The sequence below is a fragment of the Mobula hypostoma genome, chromosome 11 (genome assembly GCF_963921235.1).
Source record: "Mobula hypostoma chromosome 11, sMobHyp1.1, whole genome shotgun sequence".
Classification (NCBI taxonomy): domain Eukaryota; kingdom Metazoa; phylum Chordata; class Chondrichthyes; order Myliobatiformes; family Myliobatidae; genus Mobula; species Mobula hypostoma.
This window is the reverse complement of record NC_086107.1, coordinates 36,920,163-36,935,219: the sequence shown is the minus strand read 5'-3', so window position 1 is coordinate 36,935,219 and position 15,057 is coordinate 36,920,163.

The following is a 15,057-nucleotide window of genomic DNA, read 5'->3' as shown; positions in this document are numbered from 1 at the left end:
GGCTGGCGGTGAGAGGGGCCCTCCCAGTCAGAGCCCTCCTGTACGCCCGGAACGTCGTCTCCGCACCCCACTGCCCACGGGAGGACTGCAGTGAGGAGGAGTCTGTGACCCACCTCTTTGCACACTGCCAGTTCGCAAAGAGGGTGTGGAGGAGGATGGACGGGCCAGTGGCACGTTTTATCACCAGCAGCTGCGTAACAGAGGACTCTCTGATATACGGGCTGTTCCCGGGGACACACACGGAGACCAACATCCGGTGCTGCTGGCAGATCATCAACTCGGTGAGAGACGCTCTTTGGTCGGCCCGAATCTTGATGATCTACCAGCACATGGAGATGTCTGTGGGAGAATGCTGCCGACTGGCACATTCTCGGCTGCAGGAGTACGTGCTGAGGGACGCACTGAAACTCGGTGCAGCCACTGCAAGGGCCCGGTGGGGAAGGACCACGGTATAGGTTTCTTCACCCGTGGGAGTGGGAGGGGTCGGTGGGCGGGGAGTATACCCCTCAACAATGATATGGTAAGCTGAACTACTGGAGTGCCACGTGGGTGGCCATAAGTATGGATATGTACTGACTATAATGGAAATGTATGTAAAGGATGGAAAGTTATTGAATGGTTTATTGTATATAATTTTATTTTTGATTAAAGTATATTTTGAAATTTAAAAAAAACCGGCTGTAGTGCTGTTGGAAATTTTCTTACTGACATTTTCAAACAGAACAGTACAGCACAGGGACAGGCCACTGGCCCCCAATGTTGTGTCAAACCAGCAAAAAAAAACCCAAAAATGAATCCTCCTACCTACAGAATGTCCATATCCCTCCATCTTTCTCATTCATACGCCTATCTAAATGTCTCTTAAAAGCCTCTAATGTATTTGCCTCTTCCACCATACCAGGTAGCCCATTCCAAGCATTCACCACTCTCAGTAAAAAAAAGAACTTGTCCTTCACGTCCCCTCTGAACCTACCCCTTCTCGCCCTCTGGTATTAGATGTTTCTACCCTAGGGGAAAAAGATATTCCTTGTCTATGCCTCTCATAATCCTATAAACCTCCATCAGATCTCCCCTCAGCCTCAGCCTCCACTGCTCCAGAGAAAACAACCTAAGTTTGTCCTGTCTCTCTTGATAGCACATTTCCTCTAAACCTGGCAGCATCCTGGTAAACCCTCTCCAAGGCCTCAATAACCTTTCTATATTGGGATGACCAGAACTGTATGTAGTACTCCAGATGCAGCCAGAGTTCTGTAAAATTGCAGCATAACCTCTTGACTTTTGAACTCAATGCCTGAACCTAATAAAAACAAGTATTCCAGAAGCTGCCTCAACCACCCTATCGACCTGTATAGGCACTTCCAAGAAGCTATAAACTTGGACCCTAAGATCTCTCCGTTCAGAACACTGATAAGGGTCTTGCCCTTAAAAGTGTATGGTCTCTTTGCACTTGATCTACCAAGGTGCAACACTTCACATTTATCTGGATTAAGCTCCATCCAACATTTCCCTGTCCATATCTGTGACTGAATATCGTATTCTTTGCCAGTCTTCTGTAATATCCACAACTCTGCCAAACTCCTTCAAACTTCCAGTTAGTGGCTCTACTAATTGTGCCATTGTTCCACTCTAACACTGTCATTCTGGTAAATTTTCTCTGCTTCTTTTCAAGGAGCTAGCATTCTTCCTGAATTATCATGGCTAGAACTGGACACAATGAGCTTCCGGGGCCTAAGCAGTAATGGCTGTTTCACACCATTTCACTTCTAATATAATTAACGAGTTCCATTTCTGCCATCTCCTGATTCATATTTAAGCATTAAAGATTATCCAGAGCACCTTGGGAAAAATCTTAAGTTCTTAAATATTTTAATGCCTTGAAATTTCTTATTAGTGCTTTATTGCATTTTGTTGCAATTTCTTTACAGCATCCTGTAAAATCAGATTGCTGGAAAATGTTCCCCAATAACTCTTGAGTATGTGCATACTCTGATAGACGGAAGAAAGTGGAACCATTCTAGAACAGTCCATGTTCCAAGCCTACACAGGTATCACTCCCCAACTCTTCCTTCACCCATGCTGAGTTTATCGACTTCATCAACTTTGCCTCCAACTTCCACCCTACCCTCAGATTTACTTTGTCCATTTCCAACACCTCCCTCCCCTTTCATAAAACATAGAACAGTACAACACAGTACAAGCCCTTCAGCCCACAATGCTGTGCCAACCCTTAAACCCTGCCTCTCATATAATCCCCAAATCTCTCTGTCTCCATCTCTGGAAACAGACTATCTACTGATATTTTATAAACCACTGATTCTCACTGCTTCCCGGACTGTATCTCTTCCCACCCTGGCACTTATGAAAATGACATTCCCTTCTCTGTTTCTCGGGCTCCATCGCATCTGCTCTCTGGATGAGGCTTTTCATTTCAGAACTAATGAGGAGTTCTCCTTCTTCAAAGAAAGGGGCCTTCTGTCCTCCACATCTATACTGTCTTCATCCACATCTCTTCCATTTTGTGCGTATCTGCCCTCACCCCATCCTCCTGCCATCACACCGGGATCTACCACCCCACTAGCCTGTGTCTAGTGCAAAATTTACTGTAACTTCTGTCATTCTGTCATCCACAACAGGATCCCACCATGAAGAACATCTCTTCCCCCACCCCACCCCCAACTTTCTGCTTTCTGCAGGGATTGCTCCCTACATGACTCACTCGTCCATTCATCCCTTCCCGCTGATCTCTCCCCTGGCACTTATCCTTGCAAATGGAACAAGTGTTACACCTGCTCCCTACACCTCCCCCACTAGCATTCAAGGCCCTAAACAGTCCTTCCAGGTGAGGCGACACTTCACCTGTGAGTCTGTTGGGGTCATCTACTGTATTCGGCGCTCCCGGTGCAGCCTCCTGTATATCGATGAGATTCAACATAGATTGAGAGACAGCTTTGCCAAACATCTGCGCTTTGTCAACTAGAAAAAGTGGAATCTTCTGATGTCCACCCATTTCAATTCTACTTCCCATTCCCATTCCGACATGTCAGTCCATAACCCCCTCTGCTGTTGTAATGAGGCCACACTCAGGCTGGAAGAGCAACACCTTATTTTCCATCTGGGTAGCCTCCAACCTGATGGCATGACAATCGATTCTCAAACTTCCGGTAATGCCCCCCAACCTTCACCCGTTCTCATTTCCATCCCTCACCTGCCCATCACCTCCCACTGGTACTCCTCCCCCTTACTTTTCTTCCATGGTCTTCTATCCCCTTCTGTCAGATCCCCCCTCCTCCAGCCCTTTATCTCTTTCATTAATCTGTTTAAAAAAAGAGCTTTGACCATCGGCCAAGCCAGGCATCGGAAGTTTTGAGAAGAGGGGACTTCATGGCCAAAGTACAAAACATAGCAGGAGGTTGCTACAGCGGAAAAGAGATTTGACAGTGGCCGTTTGGCGTTCGGGATTGGTTAGCAAGAGCAAATTCAAAGAAAGCAGGGGCAAATACAGCGGCCATCTTCTGAGTGGACAGAGTCGGAGTGGAGACCTTGAGGCTTTAGCTCTTTGAGGCTTTGTGAAGAGAGTCTTCGGTCAGAGGAAGCAAAAGAAAACCTCTATTTTTCCCCCTTTCTTTCTTTATCTATGCTCAGATAGGATAGTAGAGATGCCAGGCAGGATAGCTGAATGCTCGTCTTGCGGGTTGTGGGAAGGCAAGGAGAGCTCCAGTGTCCCTGAGGACTAAAACTGCGAGAAGTGTATCGGGCTGCAGCTTCTAACGATTCTCATTAAGGAGCTGGAGCTGCAACTGGATGAACTCTGGATCTTTCAGGAGGCTGAGAGGATGATAGATAGAATATATATAGGGATGGTTACATCCAAGGTGCATGACAAAGGAAACTGGGTAAAAATCAGGAAGGGGAAAGGGGTTAAGGAGCCAGTGCAGAGTACCCCAGTGGCCATCCCCCTCAACAACAGGTATATCTACTGCTGGGGGTGGAAAGATGACCTAACAGAGGAAAGTCACAGTGGTCGGGTCTCTGGCACTGTCTGGCTCAGTGACTCAGAAGGGAATGGGGGAGAAGAGGCACGTCATGGTGATAGGGGATTGTTAATTAGGGGAATGGATAGGAGGTTCTGTGAGTGAGAACGAGATTCCCAGATGGAATATTGCCTCCTGGGTGCCACGGTCCGGGATATCTTGGATCAAGTCCTCAGCATTCTTAAGTAGGAGGGTGAACAGCCAGAAGTCGTGGTCCATGCAGGTACCAATGACATGGGTAGGATGAGTGACGAGGTTCTGCATTGGGGGTTTGGGAAGTTAGGTGCTAAGTTAAATGGCAGGACCTCCAGGGTTGTGATCTCAGGATTTCTACCCATGCCACATGCAAGAGGCCAGTACTAGGAAAATTGTACATTTTAATATGTGGCTAAGGAGTTGTTTTAGGTAGGGAGGACATAAGAATTTTAGACCATTGGGCTCTTTTCCATGATAGGTGGGATCTGCACAGAAGAGGTAGTTTGCAACTGAACTGGAGGGGGACTAATATGCCAGCGGAAAGGTTTGTTAATGCTACATGGTGGGGTTTAAACTTGAGTTGCAGAGGGATGGGAACCAGAGTGCCAGGACAGTTAGTGGAGAGGTTTTGGAGGCAGATGTTAGTAAGATCTCAGACAAAGTTAGGATTCAAAATGTTGAGCGTGGTGTGACTAGTATCCTAAACTGCTTATATTTCAGTGAAAGAAGTGTCGTAGGACAGGTGGATAATAATGCTGAAGATGAGGTAACTGGTTTATAAACAGAGGCAATGTGTAGTGAGGAGAGGCTGTTGATAGGCAAAACTGAAGTCAACATGATGAAAAAGGCAGACAAATTTGGAATGAGTGAATACAGGACTTAGGGTGTTGTATCTGAATCTGCGCAGTATATGGAATAAGGTAGATGAACTTGCAGCACAGTTGCAGATTGGCAGGTATGATGTTGCAGGCATCACTGAATCATGGCTGAAAGAAGATTATAGCTGGCAGCTTAATATCCAAGGATACGCATTGTATAGAACGATTAGACAGAAAGGCAGGGAGTGCGGCGTTGTTCTGTTGTTAAAAAAAGTCATGTCATTAGAAAGATGTGACACAGAGTTGGAAGGTGTTGAATCATTGTGGATAGAGCTAAAGAGCTCCAACGGTAAAAAGACCCTGAGCGGATTGTATACAGACATCAACAGTGGTAAGGATGTGGCCAGCAAATTACAATGAGAGAGAGAAAATGCATGCCAAAAGGGCAATATTACAATAGTCATAGGCGACTTCAATATGCAGGTAGACTGGGAAGATGGGGTGCTGGATTCCAGGAGGGGGAATTTCTAGAGTGCTTATGAGATAGCTTTTTAGAGCAGCTCATGGTTGAGCTCACTAGGGGAACAATTAGTCTAGATTTGGTATTGTGCAATGAACCAGAATTGACTAGAGAGCTTAAAGTAAAAGATCCCCGACGGGCAAGTGCTCATAATATGGTCAAGTTCACCCTTGAGAAGAAGCTAAAGTGAGATATATCAATATTATAGTGGAGTAAAGGGAATTGCTGAGACATGAGAGAGGAGTTAGTCAGAACTGATTGAAAAAGAACACAGGCAGAGATGATGGCAGAGCAGTAATAGCTGGAATTTCTGGAGGCAATTCAGAAGCAACAGGATATATAAATCCCAAAGAGGAAGAAGTATTCCAAGGGAAAGATGACACAGCGGTGACTAAGAAGAGAAGTCAAAGCCAACATAAAAGCCAAAGAGAGGGCATATAATAGAGCAAAAATTAGTGGGAAGTTAGATGATTGGGAAGCATTTAAGAACCAACAGAAGGCAACTAATGGAATATGAAAGTAAGCTAGCCAATAATATTAAAGAGGACACCAAAAGTTACTTCAGATACATGGAGTGTAAAAGAGAGGTGAGAGAGGATATTGGATCACTGGAAAATGATGCTAGAGAGGTAGTAATAGGGGACAATAATCTGAATAAATATTTTGCATCAGTCTTCACTGTGGAAGACACTAGCAGTATGGTGGAAGTTCCAGGTGTCAGTGGCCATGAAGTGTGTGAGGTTACCATAACTAGAGAGAAGGTTTTTGGGAAACAGAAAGGTCTGAAGATAGATAAGTCACCCACAACAGATGGCTCCGGAAGAGGTGGCTGAAGAGATTGTGGAGGCATTGCTAATGATCTTTCAAGAGTCACTAGGTTTTGGAATAGTTCTGGAAGAATGCAAAATTGCAAATATCACCCCACTCTTTGAGAAGGGAGCGAGGCAGAAAAAAGGATGTATAGGCCAGTTAGGCTGATGTCAGTGGTTAGGAAGATGTTGGAGTCGATTATTAAGGGTGAGGTCCCAGGGTATTTGAAGGCACATGATAAAATAGGCCTGACAAATCTGTTGGAACTCTTTGAAGAAATAAAGCAGGATAGACAAAGGACAATCGGTTGATGTTGTGTACTTGGATTTTCAGAAGGCCTTTGACAAGGTGCCACACATGAGGCTGCTTAACAAACTACAAGCCCATGGTATTACAGGAAAGATTGTAGCATGGATAAAGCAGTGGCTGATTGGTAGGAGGCAAAGAGTGGGAATAAAGGGAGCCTTTTCTGATTGGCTGAAGATGACTAGATACGTTCCACAGGACTCTGTGTTGTGACCAGTTTTTTAACGTTATATGGATGATGCAATTGATTGCTTTTTTGCAAATTTTGTAAATGATGTGAAGATAGGTGGAGGGGTAGGTTTGTGGAAGCAGAGAGGCTACAGGAGGACTTATACAGATGGAGAATGGGCAAATAAGTAGCAGATGGAATGCAGTGTCAGGAAGTGTATGATCATGCACTTTGTTAGAAAATGTAGTGAGTATGACTTGTAAAATGCAAACATATTACAACATAGTTTAAAAATTACATTTTTTTCTAACGTGCACTAACCTTATCATGAGGAAATGAGATCACATGTAAAATCTTTCTAGAATTAGTCTGCAATAAACCAGGTCAAAGTCAGGTGAGTTGGCAGATAAAGGGTACATGTTCAAAGTTTATTAGAGTGAAAGAGGCATTTCATGTAATTCCAGTTCAGCCACCACACAATCAAACATTTGTTTCCAGTCATGAATGAAAAGATTAAGATTGTGACTTCTGAGATTACGTTTTTGGATTGGAACAATTAGATTAGATTAGATTAGATTAATTGGGACAAATTTTATTTGAATGCTATTAATCAGTAAAAGATGCAAATGGAAATATATTCTATTTAATGCAAATACATTTGTGGAATCATGAGGAAGTCCAATGTTCGTGATCTATCAGTGACTTACAACATCAATGCCCAGGGTAATTATGTTCAAGGCGACATTTTGTCAGTCTCCCCTTCCTCTTAGCCTCTTCCATCTTCCCCTCCAAATACTTGGTCTTTGTCTCACTTCTTCCACTCCCCAACTCTATTTTCCCTCTCTCCCCTCTTGTCTCCCAATGTCCCCCCAACCCATTCTTGTTCTATTCTCTCTCAGTCTCCCTCCATTCTCTCACTCTTCCTGTTGTCCCACTTGTCCAGGGAGACGCACTGTTTTCACCTTGTTCCTGCCCCACTGAACTCGTAGCTGCATACTTCGAATATCTTATCCTCCCTAGTTCAGTTCCTTCCGACCTACATCCATTACACTTCACAACTCTGGATCCTTCCAATGATTTCAAGCTCCCTGGCCCCCATAATCTTATTTTCACCATGGATGTCCAGTCACCATGCACCTCCATCCCCCACCAGGAAGGCCTCAAAGCTCTCTGTTTCTTTCTGGACACCAGGCCCAACCAATTCCCCTCCACCACCACTCTCCTCTGTCTAGCAGAACTTGTCCTCACTCTTAATAATTTCTCCTTTTGCTCTCCCATTTCCTTCCCATGCACTCACATGGGTCCCAGCAATGCTTGCCTTTTTGTTGGCTACATGGAACAGTCAATGTTCCAAGCCTACACTGGTGCCCACACCCCACTTTTTCTATGCTACATCGATGACTGCTTTGGTGCTGCTTTCCTGCATCAACTTTGCCTCCAACTTCCACCCTGGCCTCAAACTTACTGGTCCATTTCTGACACCTCCCTCAACTTTCTTGATCTCTCTTTCTCTACCTCTGCAGACAACTTACCCACTGATGTTTATTATAAACCCACGGACTCTTACAGCTACCTGGACTATACCTCTTCCCACCCTGTTACTTGTAAGAATACCAGCCCCTTCTCTCAGTTCCTCTGTCTCTGCCACATCTGTTCTCAGGATGAGGCTTTTCATTCTAGAATGAAGGAGATGTCCTCCTTTTTCAAAGAAAGAGGCTTTCCTTCCTCTGAGAACAACACTGCCCTCAGCTGCATCTCTTCCATTTCACACATGTCTGCTCTTACCTCATCCTCCTGCCACCCTACCACTGGTAGGGTTCCTCTTGTCTTCACCTACCACCCCATCTAGCACTTTTGCCATCTCCAACCACCAAGCACATCTCCCCTGCTCCCCACTTTCTGCATTCTGCAGGGATCACTCTCCACGTGACTCCCTTGTCCATTCATCCCTCTTGGCACTTATCCTTGCAAGCAGAAAAAGTGCTACACCTGCCCCTACAGTTCAGCATTCAAAACCATAGTTCCTTCCAGGCTTGACAAGAAGCTCAGAGACCTCGGCCTTGACCCTGCCTTGTGCAGCTGGATCCTGGACTTCCTGTCAGATTGCCAGCAGGTTGTAAGAGTGGGCTCCCTCACCTCCAACCCTCTGACTCTCAATACAGGAGCCCCTCAGGGCTGCGCACTGAGTCCGCTCCTTTACTCCCTATATACCCATGACTGTACCGCCACCCACAGCTCGAATTTGCTAATTAAATTTGCCGATGACACTACATTGATTGGCCTTATCTCAAACAGGAACGAGGTGGCCTACAGGGAAGAAGTCATCTCTTTGATACGGTGGTGTCAAGAAAACAACCTCTCCCTCAATGTCACAAGAACAAAGGAGCTGGTTGTGGATTACAGGAGGAGTGGAGATAGGCTAACCCCTATTGACAGCAATAGATCTGGGGTCAAGAGGGTAAACAGTTTTAAGTTCCTCGGCATCCACATCACCGAGGACCTCACGTGGTCTGTACACACCAGCTGTGTCGTGAAAAAGGCACAACAGCACCTCTTTCACCTCAGATGGTTGAGGAAGTTTGGTATGGGTCCCCAAATCCTAAGGGCTTTCTACAGGGGCACAATTGAGAATATCATGACTGGCTGCATCACTGCCTGGTATGGAAACTGTACCTCCTTTAATCGCAGGACTCTGCAGAGAGTGGTGTGGACAGCCCAGCACACCTGTAGCTGTGGACTTTCCAGGACTCAGGACACTTACAAGGACAGGTGTGAGAAGAGGGCTCATAGGATCACTGGGGACCAGAGTCACCCCAACCACAATCTATTCCAGCTGCTACCATCCGGGAAACAGTACCGCAGCATAAAAGCCAGGACCAACAGGCTCTGGCACATCTTCTTCCACCAGGCCATCAGACTGATTAATTCATGCTGATTTGAGTGTATTTCTATGTTACATTGACTGTTCTGTTTATTATAAATTATTATAAATACTATGATTGCACATTTAGATGGAGATGTAACATAAAGATTTTCACTCCTCATGTTTTTGAAGTATGTAAGAAATAAAGTCAATTCAATACCATTCAAGGCCCCGAACAGTCCTTCTAGATGAGGCGACACTTCACCTGTGAGTCTGTTGGTGTCACCTATTGTATCCGGTACTCCCGGTGTGGCCTCCCTATATCAGTGAGACCTGACGTAGATTGGGAGGTCGCTTCGCCGAGCATCTACGATCTGTCCGCAGAAAAAGTGGGATTTTCCAGTGGCCACCCATTTTAATTCCACTTCCCATTCCCATACCAACATGTCCATCCATGGCCCCCTCCACTGTCGTGAAGCGGCCACACTCAGGTTGAAGGAATAACACCTTATATTCCTCCAACCTAGTGGCACAAACATCAATTTTTCAAACTTCCGGTAATGCCCCCCCCCGCCCTCTTCTTCACCATTCCCCATCCCCTTTTCCCTCTCTTACCTTATCTCCTTGCCTGCCATCGCCTCCCTCTGGTGCTCCTTCCCTCCTTTCTTTCTTCCATGGCCTCTGTCCTCTCCTAACAGACTTCCCCCTTCTCCAGCCCTGCACCTCTTTCACCAATCAACTTCCCAGTTCTTTGCTTCATCCCTCCCCCTCCTGGTTTCACCTCTCACCTTGTGTTTCTCCCGCCCCTTCCCCCATCTTTTAACTCTACTCCTCGTCTTTTTATCCCCAGTCCTGCTGAAGGGTCTCGGCCTGAAACGTCGACTGTACTCTTTTCCACAGATGCTGCCTGGCTGGCTGAGTTCTTCCAGCATCTTGAGTGTGTTGCTGCGATTTCCAGCTTCTGCAGACTTCCTCGTGTTTGTCCTTTCACTCTCAGATCCATTTTCGTGAGACTTCTTTGAATTGTTTTAATGTGTGTCGGTACTGAAGCACCTGGCAGTTTGAGGCCAAATGCATGCAGTTAGGTGACATCTCAGCATTCAGAAATTATTTTACATTATTTCTGGCTAATTATGAATGGTTGTGTTTGGAGAATCTTTGTTTTCAATGTGGATATCAATAGCAGAAGTTACCCCCTCAGTTATTAATAGATCTGCCAAGTAAATGAAAAATGTTGTTTGATTCTGCAAACTATTTCCCCTTTTTGTCCATGAATTAGACAATCTGAACAAGAAACAGCTTGTGAAAAGTAGGACTTCCAAAGGCACAAAAGTTATCGTCCACATGTCACAATATCTTAAACTCATGAAAGAATCAGACTCAGAATTAGGTTTAATATCACTGGCATATATCGTGATATTTGTTGTTTTGCGGCAGCATTTTATTGAAATACATAATAAAAAACTATAAATTACAATAAAAATACATATACATAGATAAAAGAATAAATTAAACAAGTAGTGCAAAAAGAGAGCTGAAAAGAAAAAAAGATAGTGAGGTAGTGTACAGAGGTTCACATTGTCCATTCAGAAATCAGATGGAAGAAGCCATTCCTACAACATTGAGTATGTGTCTTCAGGCTCCTCGATGAGAGGTCCTGGGTGATGGAGGTCCTTTGAGGCATTATCTTTTGAAGATGTTCTGGAAGCTGGGGAGTCTAATGACAATTATGAAGCTGGCTGAGTTTACAATTTTTGCAGCTTTTTCCGAACCTGTGCGGGGGCCCCTCCATTATCAGATGGTGATGCAGCCAGTTAGAATGTTCTCCATGGTACATTTGTAGAAATTGGCCAGTGTCTTTGGTGACATACCAAGTCTCCTCAAACTTCTAATGAAATATAGCCGCAGTCGTGCCTTCCTTGTAATTGCATCAATATGTTGGGCCCAGGATAGACATTCAGAGACGTTGACAGCCAGGAACTTGAACCTGCTCAGCCTTTCAACTGCTGATCCCTCGGTTAGATCTGGTGTGTGTTCCCTCAACTACTCCTTTCTGAGGTCCACCAACAATTCCTTGGTCTTACTGACAATGAGTGCAAGGTTGTTGTTTCAACACCACTCAACCAGCTGATCTATCTTACTCCTGTACGCCTACTTGTCACCATTTGAAATTTTGCCAAAATGTCATCGGCAAATTTATAGATGCCATTTGAACTGTGCATAGCCACAAGGCAATGGGTGTAGAGAGAGTAGAGTAGTGGACTAAGCACACATCCTGAGGTGCATCAGTGTTGATTATCAGCAAGGAGGAGATGTTACTTCTGATCGGCACTGATTGTGGCTTCCTGATGAGGAAGTCAAGGATCCAGTTGCAGATACCCAGATTTTGGAGCTTGTTGATTAGTACTGTCGAAATGATGCCATTGAATGCTGAGCTGTAATCAATAAGCAGCAGTATGATGTAGGTATTGCTGTTGTCTAGATGATACAAGACGGAATGGAGAGCCAGTGAGATTGCATCCATTGTAGGCCCATATGTGGTGATAAGCAAACTGCAGCCTAGCAAGGAGCTGATTCTGGCCAAGACCGACTTCTTAAAGCACTTCATCACGTTAGATGTGAGTGTAATTGGGCGATGGTTGTTGGATCCTGATCTTCTTGGTTTATGCCTTTTTGAAGCAGGTCGGAACCTCTGACAACAGCAGTGAAAGACTGAAGATGTCCCTGAACACTCCTGCTGGTTGGTTGGCACAGGTTTTCAGTGCTCTACTAGGTACACTATCTGGGCCTGTTACATTGCCTCATGAAAGATGTTCTGACGTCGGCCTTTGAGACAGAGTCGGGTCACCAGAAGCTGCAGGGATTTGCACAGGTGTAGTTTTATTCTCCCTTTCCAAGTGTGTATAAAAGTTGTTGAGTTCTTCTGAGAGTGAAGCATCATAGCCAGTTTTGATGTTACGTTTTGCCTTGTAGGAAGTAATGGCATGCAAACCCTGACCTGAACTGACATGCATCCGATTCTGTCTGTAACTTCAATCAGAATTCCAAGCAAGAGAAAACCTGCAGATGCTCCAAGCAACACACACAACATGCTGGAGGAACTCAGCAGACCAGGCAGCACCTATGGAAAAGAGTACGCAGTTGATGCTTCGGGCCGAGGCTCCTGATGAAAGGTCTCGGCCTGAAACGCCGACTGTTATTCTTTTCCATAGATGCTGCCTGGCCTGCTGTGTTCCTCCAGCATTTTGTGTGTGTTGCTTCAATCAGAATTATTTATTTTTGCTCTTAAAATAACCTTTTGTAGGTTGTAACTGGACTTCTTGTATAGCTTTGGATCACTGAACTTGAATGCAGACTACAAATCTCCTCAGCAGACAATAAATCTCCTGGTTCATCCGCGGCTTTAGATTTGGGTATGTTCGGTATATTCTCGAAGGCACACACTCATCCACACGGGTCTTAGTGAAACTGGAGGCAACTGTGGCGTACTTATTCAGACCCAAAGATGAATCCCTGAATATTGTCCAGTTCGCTGACTCAAAGCAGACCTGAAACCACCTCTTCACCTCCCTTGACCATACCTTCTTGTCCTTACCACTGGTGCTACAGTCTTTCATCTCTGCCTATACACCAGGAGTAGCAGTACGGGCAGGAGATTAGACTTTCCAAAGTTCAGGCATGGTAGGCATTCTTGATGGCGGTATGACAGTGGTCAAGTGTATGCGCAGACAACTGTCCCAACATTATTTATCCACCGAGATCTCGTTCAGAGTGACACCTGAAGTCATCCTGTGGAGTAGATTTGTAATATGCAGGTGCCTTAGTAGCTGAAACAGCAATCATCATGCCTACTGATTAGCATGGTCAAATGGAGCTTCATATCAAAGCATCCAATAATGCAGCCTGCCCAAGGTTTCAAGAATTGTTGGTATATACATTTGGTTTGAGAGTCATAGAGGACTAGTCTAGTACGTGCCAACCTGATCTTTTGTCAAGTCCCATAGACCACAGCCTTCCATATTCCTCTCATCCATGTTTCTACCCAAAGTTCTCTTAAATATTACAGTTGAGAAACGTTACAAAGGTCCTTTAAAGGGATATCAACATGAAGACTCAGGAGAAGGCCACCTGACGCATAAAGAGAAGCATAAAGAGCAGGAGGAGAACACGAGCAGAACCCAGCATTGGGAAGACAACAGTACTGGATTTTCCATGGCTGAGCAGCTTAGTCAGTGTTTAACATTGAAAACTGGTAAAATGTGATGTGCAATAAAGTGTGCATTATATTACTTCGGTTTAAAATTTGTCAGTCTTCAGAACTGACTCTCAGAGCCCACCAATTTTATCTGTCAGCAAGACCAAATAGGAATTGCTGAGGTGTCTGAATCTTCCATTTAGTGCCAAAGCATGATCCCTGCAAACAAAAATGCAGGCTAATGCCTGATGAGATGAGTGGTGCAGGAATATTCTTGTGGGAGGTACTTCATGACAAAGTTTCTGAGCGGAATGCCGAATTTTTACCCAAACTTCTTTGTTTACTTATCTCCTTTATGACTCTTGAATTTTCTGAGAATATTGAGCTGCTCAAGGGCACTGAACCTTCCAAAAGAAGTTTATCTGTCCTTGCACTGGTTCAGGACAGATGAAAGACTGGTTCGGGATATTGTACTACGAAGGAACAGATTTCCTAAGCGTCACCGAAGTCACAGATTTCGGTATTGTTCAGATTCCTGTGTCTGTCAGTGCCCTGGGAGGATGGACATCTGCCAGGAGCTACTGTAGAGGAATGCTGGCTGCTGGTGGGAAGGTGGAGTACATGATCTTTGACTATTACCACCGTACAGTCAAACTGATATCATGGCACCACTTGATAACTGAGGCATTACAACTATGTACATTGCCTTCTCCATTCCCACTCCACACAGATAATGTCCTGGGAAATACAAAAATCAGATAGAAAAAGTCAAATAGGCTGCTGATGTCCAGGAGGTCAGTGCCTTGATTGTTTTCTTTTTCTATGGAATTTGTGAAGCAAAGAAAACATGTAACCCCCAAATCAAATGTTTGGGAGTTTCCTAAAGGAAAAACAACCGATCAATAAAACATGCTGATACTTTCAGTTTCACTGATATAAATGAAACCCATTAACAGTTATTAATCTTAGTAGGCAAATGTTGCTATAAATGTCTCATTAGGGAGGCATGGTAGTGCAGGGGTTAGCATAGCGCTTTACTCAATCAGCAGTTTAAGATGGTGCCGGTGAAACACAGTGATGACTTACTGGCAGCAAACAAGACTACCAACTACTCCATTAATCGCACTTTCTTTGGAAAGTGAACACTTCGATCAATAGCCTGTAACCTCCCTTGTGGAATTGAGCCTTTGACCACCTGTGTGACCAGCCATTTTTGCGGTATGAACTGAAGTCTCGAAGGTGTAGGATGATGGCAGGATGGTGGGTATGGGCTGAATCGAGGCAGGCAGGTTGAGGTGGCGGGACCCAGGCCCGAGAGGGAGGACCGGCCCATTGTCAGGCTGATTTAAGTGATAGGCCAGATTGAAAA